Here is an 8,551-nt window from a genome sequence, read left to right as displayed (position 1 = left end):
TTTAGCTAGCCCGGCTAGTGATTCATCCATTCCAGCTGAAGGGAAAGGTGAGAGGAGAGATCTCCCAGGACTCCTTGCAGCCCCCATCTGTCAGACGCGCCCGGCCCACTGATTTACATTTACCGCAAGGATTTATGGGATGCCCGCCACAAAACGAGTCGAAGCAGCAAGAATCATGGGGCGAGAGACAGAGCGGAGAAATTATTCAAAGCAGTGATTATTTTGGGATGGCCATTACGCATGCACACCTGATCAGGGGGTGTCACCCGTGACTCCCCCCATCCACCATGATGGAGAGGGGCCTCATCCATGCGGCGCTCTTGTTTTACCTGGCTTGCATAAAGGAGAATTCTCCTAGGCACCGGGAAAGCCTACTAAGGCTAAATTAGGCCCCCGGACAGGCAGAGGAGAAGGTAGAGAAGAGCAGATGAGGCAGTTATGTATGCACAGGGGATTGAGATGAGGGATACTGGTCAAATTCACGATCAATCTTAAAACCAGTGCATTGTGGCTATATATTCACAAATGCATATTTGCCGCTTTCTGTGTAGTTATTCCTGTGTGAGGTTATTTCAACTTACTGGGCCAGATTCAGAAGCCTCGGACATATTTCAATATTTAAATTTAAACCTCTATAACGTGGCAAATCAGTGGAATCTAAGTACGGCAAATGATTACAAATGTGCAGATTTCTGTATGTTTAATAGATGACATTTGCTAGTCCACCTGCTCTCTGTGTAATTCAGAAGTCTGGAAAAATGTCACTGTGACAGCCCTCCTTTCAGCGTGGCTCTTAAAGCTCTGTTCACATGCCACCTTCAGTGAGGATCATCACTTACAGTCATTACTTACAGCACTTTGCAGTCAGTGGCTGAAAAAGGTTAGCGTAGCCAAGTTTAAGCGCACGCTCCTCTGCTGTAGCATTACAACTGAGGTCAGCTCAACTGCAACTCTCGGCCCTCCTCCCCTCTCCTCTGCGCTTCCAATCCTCTCCCTCTCCTCGCCAAGTTCATTACCAGTGGCCCCCAGGAACGACCTGATTTCAATTCCGACGCACTTTGTTCAATTGCCCTACATGGGAGAACGTGCTGGAATGGGGCCAGTTGATTATACTCCACCACCACTATGCTTACTTTATTTAATGCCCAAAACAGCAGATAATTTTAAAAATCTAGGGCAACTAATCATGAGATTTTTTTCTCCTTTTCATGTGCTTCCTCATGTATCCATTTCTTTTGCATGTTATTTTACACTCTGAGACAACAAGCCCGACACGCTTCGTGGTACATTTAGCATGCGCCTGAGAGCGTTTAGGAATAGGTGTATGGCCATTAGCAATTAGCCGACCTTAGGATGAAAAGAGCAAGGATACGATCTTAGCTGTGGTGATGAGGTCAGACACAGATGACCTCTAGCTTCAGGTTTGACCTCAGAATGACAAAGAGATGATTTCAAATCTACAGTGAAAGATAAGTAGCGTGGCTAAACTGTAAGTGCCAAGTTAGCAGAAGTGATGTTTTAGAGGGTGGTTGTTATTGAGTCTGCCACAGGCATTTTCCTCTTCTTTTCATGTTCTCTCATTGTGAACAATGTGGTCTCATTAAATTTTGTGAGCCTGATGTCTTAAATGGCAACTGCTTGATTCATATTTTTGCACATTCTTTCCATCCCTTTAAAGCACTGTAAATTTTAAATATTTCACACTGGTTTGCTATGAAGAAAAATCCACAGCTAATTATCTAGTTTTATCTGTTTTTTTAAGAAGCAACCTCTGCAAAATCAAAGCAGTTCCAACCTAAAATATCTCATTTACTCTAAATTTACACCAGTACTTCAGTTAGCAGGGGCTTCCTGCTCCACTGAATGCTGGGACGTGTGGTCAGGGATGGGAGATACTGCTTTAATTTGTCCTAAAATCTAAAACTCTATTTAAGACATTTAAGCAAATTATTTGAATCCCATAACATGAAATCCAAAGTTATCGTGTTCATGTGAACTCCATCTTTAACAAAATTGTCTTCATATTTTTATTAAAACATTATTCTGAGCTGTACCTTTAATACGTGGACCCAGAAATATAGCACTTTTCTTTAAAAGGAAGCACAGTCTGCAAAGAGGCTCTGTGTCAGAGGAACCGGTATGTTTTATTGTGCCTCTCTGGGCCGGGCTGTGATCCCTTTACCTATGAGACACATTTACAAGCATTAGAGAACTGGACAAAGTTCAGCACCGAGCAGTGTAATATTTCTGTTTTACTACACACACTTTTCCCTGCTCATCTGCCGTCTGACTGCTATATAAGGTTCTTTATAGAGATGAAAAGCAGACTGAGAGTCACAGTTTGAATCCGATTCAAAGAGTCTTATTCGTTCTATGATAGTCTTTTTCCTGGCAGTGAATGATCAGCTCGCTAAAAATGGCTTGCTCTTTGTGCCAGCTGATTCAGAGATGATGGGCCATTTCAGCAGGTCCAAAGGAAAGTTGATTTGCCCCCAAAACACAGAATCCTTATTTTGTCTGCTTGAAAGTGGAACATAGAGAAAGAACTGACCATAGTCCACTTGTGCCACAGAAAGTCTGACAGATGAAAGAGGCGTGTGCAAAGCCTACTGTGGGGCTTAAAGAGGCAAGAGGGAGAAAAGCAGCTTGGACATGAGAAGCGCTGGACTACTGTAGGTGGGCAGATTAGAATCACAAGGAGTCGTCATAAAGCATGAAGTGATGATGGAAAGTCTGCGCTGCAATACATTCTTTAATGTTACTGCTGATTAAAAAATCATTACTCTGCCAAGTTGAAGAAAGCAGGGTTAAGTTACTGGGGACACAATGCTGGCACCATTCGATGAATGAACAATAATGAATGTAATGGCTATTAATCATAATTAGCATATTTCCCAGCATCCAGACTCCTTGTATAATTGTCTTTGTCATGCAGTCATGCAAACCAGTGGACGTGGTGATGGTGGATATGTGGCATAACATATGTGGGAAATATTCTAAGGCCTTTGTGACCTGACAGAGGAACCACCTAATCTGTGGAGTAGCTTAGCCTTACATAGCAGGTCTGAAAGACTGTTAAACGAAATAGGACAAAGGGACTCTTAATTTCCAAAACGGCCTCATCGGTTGTCAACCCAATTAACATATAAGGAGGGATCAGTCTTTGACAACTGTCAGAGCGCAACCTCAAGACAAAACCACTATTGTGCCTGAAGGAAACCTACATGCTCCGGTCAGATAGACAGGTGGGGAATAGGTGAGGCTCAGCATGTGGGTGTAGGCATATAGGTGCAGGATGTATTCACGCATCATTGTATTTCACAAATATGTCTGCAGTCATAACATATACACACAGACATGCATGTTTCTGTCTGTGCACATGCACTCATTTGTCTCTTTACACTCATTTCATTTATATGTGCAGCAGTACACACACACCCAAAGTAGAGGCCAGACACACTGACGGCATTCGTGGCGTGTTTGCGGCAGTGTTGAGGCTAAGCACTGGTGACAAAGAGAGATGCCTGGAGGACCCTTCAAATGTCCATCCTCAAACTACATGAAGCGGACAAGACCTGCAGCGGCTCTGCGATGGGATTCCCAGTATAAGCATATGTTACACAGAGACAAAGCATGGGGGAAAGACAAGAGGGTGAGAGGGAGACAGAGAAGCAGAGGGTTAATGCCAGGCATGATAAGGGAGACAAACAGACAGGAAGACAGACAGAGGAGTGTGGGTGAGAGAAATAAGAAACAGAGAGATGGAAAGGGGGGGGGGGCATGTTGAAAGGCACAGAGAGGCTGTGCATAAAAGGAAGGAGGGAACGACGGGGGTGAAAGGGGGGAAGAGAGGGAGGGGTGAAGGGAAAGGGAGAAGTTTGAAGTAAAACTGTTGGGACGTGTGTGACATTAGGACACTGGGGCCCGGGCAGGAGTTGTGTCATTGGTCCATATGACTTGTGTGGAGCCCGGGTGAAGTAACACGTTGTAACAGTGGTGGAATGGTCACTGTATGTCACTGCCCTTTCCATCAGATGCCCCCGTAATGACATGTCAAAACATTTAGAGGAGCGGCACGATGAAATGCTGCTGATGACTAAATGTCCCTCGGCTGACAAGAATCGCTGGTCTAATATAGATAATTCTAATAGTAATACTGTTTATCATAAAAAAAGTGTCCAGCTCAGGCTCTCTTTTTCTATATAAAAAAGGACATGTTGTCTCTTGAGGTCCTTGCGAGGAAGCTCTATGTGTTTAGTAGCTGTGGGCTGATGAGACTGACCAGAGTCCCTTGGCCATATAAACAAATCCCCACAGAAGAGAAAATGCCAGTGTACCCCAGACCCCCCTACCAAGAAATCGGACTTGACAAGAAACAGACACAGGTTCAAGCCTTGGCCTTCAGGCCTCACTGCATTTTTCACCATTCCACAAAACATAAAGTGCTGCGGAAATGTTGACATTTTTCTTGTATCACACCTCAAATTAGTTGCACAAATGCACTAAAACTGTTGTCTTGAATTATAATGCTCAAATCACAGTAGGAAATGACACAGATGTGTGGGTGTGTTTTTTTATTTTTTTTATTTAGTTATGTTTTGTTTTGTTTTTTGGGGGGGAGGGGGCGGGGGCGTTGTCAGCAAGGTTATCTCAAGTCAGGTTTAAAAATGTTTAACAGAAAGATTCTGTTATAAACTGGGGAATAAGAGTTTAAATAACATTGAGATTTACCCCACGGGGGAAAACATTACAACAGATGCCACTGATTTAATAACAGCCAGTGTTTTTTAACAAACTCTCACAGCTTCTACTTTGGTTTTAGTTGTCCAACCACACCCACAATTGACTTGCCACTTGTGGATACTTATTTTAACTTTTTTATTGGGGACAATCCACTGCCTTTATTGCAGCTATTAAATGAAGGGAAGAGAATTTAATTCAGACTAGGACACCAATTGTAATTTTTTAAATATGAATATTGATTCTGAAATGTTGACATATCAGCCATAATTATCTGTTCCTCATACACTCGCCATGCTAATTCTACTGTCATTTCTTACATTATTTACAGGTGACTCATATCTGAATGCTCCAGTTAAAATGAGATGACTTGTAGATGTTGGAAGACATTCTGGAAATGTACTACTAAGTGCAACCTGATAATTAATGTTAATACCATACCATTCATCTTTATACCATATTTAAATATCTTTTATTTGTGGTTAACACTGTAAAGAACAAAAAAAGTGAAGTGGGCCACATTGTGTTTTCTGACAAGTGAAAATTAATATGAGTGTATTACATGTTAAACATAATAACTTGGTTTAAATGTCTCAAAATAAATGGATATTCAGAGGAAAATGGATGTATTTCCAATAGAAGCCTCTACACTTCTGCTATTGGTGAATGTAGCAGTTGTTGAAAAAACAGGATTAATTTTTTTGTTGAAAAGATTCTACTTAAAAACTCTCAGCATCAAAGCCTGCTCATCCTTCACTGTGCATTGCTCACAAAGCAACAATCGCTAATAATAGAGGCTGGCCATCCCAATGTCAGATAAACGGAACTCCAGTAGTGAATGGTAATAGGCCTTGGGTCACACAGTAAGCTAAACTCGGTATTCACTCTCCAGGGTCAAATATGAAAACAAAATGAACTGAGAGAGGTGAGGGAAACGCAGATAAAAGGAGACATCTCAAACTTTAATAACTTAAGAGAGCACTCACTGTGGGCCTTCGTGGGGATTAACTCTTTGTTCTCCAAAAACTGGCCGATCAATAAGCAACAGGCCCAGACATCTTTATTCACAGACAGCTCAAACGCTGCTCAAAAAGAGGGGGGAAAAAAAAGAGGAAAAACAGAGCGTTCATTTCTGCTCTCTCTCTCTCTGTCTCCCTCTCTCAGTGTTTCGAGGTGCTGTGAAACATATTCCTGTCTCTCCTCCTTAATCTGGCCTGCATTCAAGTTGGCCTTCTTTGTGTGTGTGTGTGTGTGTGTGTGTGTGTGGTTATGAATATAAGCTGCATCGGCTGAGCAGTGACGATGATATGTTATGTATTAGATGTAATAATTACTCCAATGTGTTAATGCCACACATAAAGCAAAATACACATATATAAACTAAATATACATTCCTAGGAATGACTTTCTTTTAAAGGCATAGGACAAAATTAATTAAAATAACCAGATGGGGTGAAAGTAGCATTTGGAAATTGCAGATAAGGGATGAGACTAACAATAGAGGAGTGTACTGAACATGTGTTTGCCTCCGTAATCCTGGGGCTTCACTCCCACATCCTGGCTTCTTAAAGCTAATCCAGCGGTAAACAAATAACAATCTTAGAAACTCAACATCTAATTATTAGAAATATGAAAGAATAAGAGAATCCACATGAAGAGGGGGAAAAAAAAAACAGTTTTCCTCTTAAAATGTGTCCTCATTCCTCCCTCCCCGATGGTGGACTCCCACAGTTCTTGGGTCTTTGTGTCTGTCTCCTCTTTATGAATAGCGGCTTAACCGTAGCCTGAAGCAATGCGTCTTTTGCGCCCTCATTGATAGCCGATGCATAATTCATTTATTTTCATCATATCATCAGATGTGCATAAGCTTCACCCAGTTATTTTTAAGGAGCAGCATTTGTTGCTTCCATTGCTTCTCAGGGTCTTGCGGAGCATGGTCTCACTATTCAATCATTCATGGCCTCTCAACTTTATCAAGACCCCAGCTGAGATGAAAGCTAGTCTTTATTATTGATTATCGTAGGGATTAGCACCCTCTGAAAGTTGAGTTTAGCCCCCGATGTCGTTGGTCAATAGGAATGGAGGTCGTCCTTTTTTAAGGGCCGTGTCACTGCACGCTACCCTCTCATGAGCAAGTTAGATGCTTTGTGTGTATGCAAACACAGGCGAATTAATGTTCGAATCATACATGCATGTATAATATTCGTATTATTTTTGCAGTTCTTTCAAACTTCAGCCAGGCAGGCAATGAAAACGTTTTTTTCCATCCTCAGCAGACAAAACCATGGCAGGCCAATAGGTAAGATGAGGAACAAAGAGTTTGAAACTCTATATCCTGTGTCCACAGTCCTGTGTGTGAGTCAGCACCCTGGAACAATTATCCATAGCTCTTTCCCCTACCTTTCTTTACTTAGAATGAAAGACAAACAAAAACCCAAAAGCAGCTGGCTTGCTTGGTGCTTCTGTATGAAAGCACTGCTTCTCTCTCGACCCTCTCTTCATCCAGTGCCCACAAGTCTCCAGCCTTGACCATACATTATCTTTCAGGCTCAACGCTCCTCTCCTTTTTCCTCCTCCCTCCTTTTCTCTACCTCTCCAAGAATAAAGCGCTCCTAATGACCATGGGCTCTCAAGGGCCTGCTGGTGCCCGGGCACTCGAAAGTGCAGCGCAGTGGAAAGGGGGGCACCTCCTCCTTCTCTTCCTCCTCTTTTATCACAGGTGAGAATAGAGGGTCAAGAGGGGTTAATGTGCTGCTGTTGCACAGAGGTTTGGGCTATCACCATGGCAGCAAGCATGTTGAATACCAAGGTGCATTTCCTTCCTCCTAAAAGAGAGTTGTGTTTGGGACTTGTTTTTTTGGCCTTGGGTTCAACTTCATTTTCAAATTGTAGGTTGAAAAGGTTTAGCTTTGACACTTTCATTGAGTTGAGGGTGAAAAGATGATGTTTTAGTAAAGGTGAAACTGCTGTTGAACCAGTATTAAGGCATCAAGTCCAAAGCCAGAAAGAAGACTTCCACAATATTCTCCTTAAACACCAGCCCATTTGTTCCTCCCAAAAGTCCTGCAGGGCCTGCAGCGCATGGACAAAAGGTCATGGGGTCAAGGGCTGAGGTCAGCGGGTGGGTTCGAGGGAAGATTAAACCTGACCAGTTCTTGTAAGGTTCGGTGTTGCAGCAGTAATGTACACACATATACAGTACATTAAATACTTCTGGCCTTGACACACATGGCACAGAAATACTTGGCTTTAATTGTGGGAAGCAGAGAAATTGTTTTGCATGGTGCAGACCTGAGAAGATTAATCATTAAAACCCTGCAAGGCTCCATGTGCTAATTTAAATTCCTCTTCTTCAATAAATTAGCTTGCTCCTTTATTCTTTCTCCCTCCAACTTGAAACAAATGCAGACAAATCTAAAACAATTGATTTCAAAGGGTGTGAATTAAAGAGAAATTCCATCTAACCCTTCCAATGCAATTTGCATTTTGATTTCTGCGATTTCTGCACTTTTTTTTTATTATTTTGCTCCCTCGCACATCCAATCTCTCTTAAGGTTTGCTTTAATATCTGTGTGGATCAAAAGCCTTTCATTAAGGTTTTCTGCACTCCTTCCAGCATTGTTTGGCTCGTAGGATAACAACAAAGTGCTTTCCCCTACTCCAGGGCCAGGTTAGCAGAGAAGAAAGGAACGGTTATTCCTGGGCTAAGTTCACATCAAACACAAGGAGCTCCAAGTGAGAGAAGATGAAAGCGCCAGGCCTGACCCGGAAGATTAGACCAACACTGCTGCCAGCTCTGTAGCACCCAGGG

This window comes from Channa argus, chromosome 3 (assembly GCF_033026475.1).
Source record: "Channa argus isolate prfri chromosome 3, Channa argus male v1.0, whole genome shotgun sequence".
Classification (NCBI taxonomy): Eukaryota; Metazoa; Chordata; class Actinopteri; order Anabantiformes; family Channidae; genus Channa; species Channa argus.
This window is presented reverse-complemented; position numbering follows the sequence as displayed.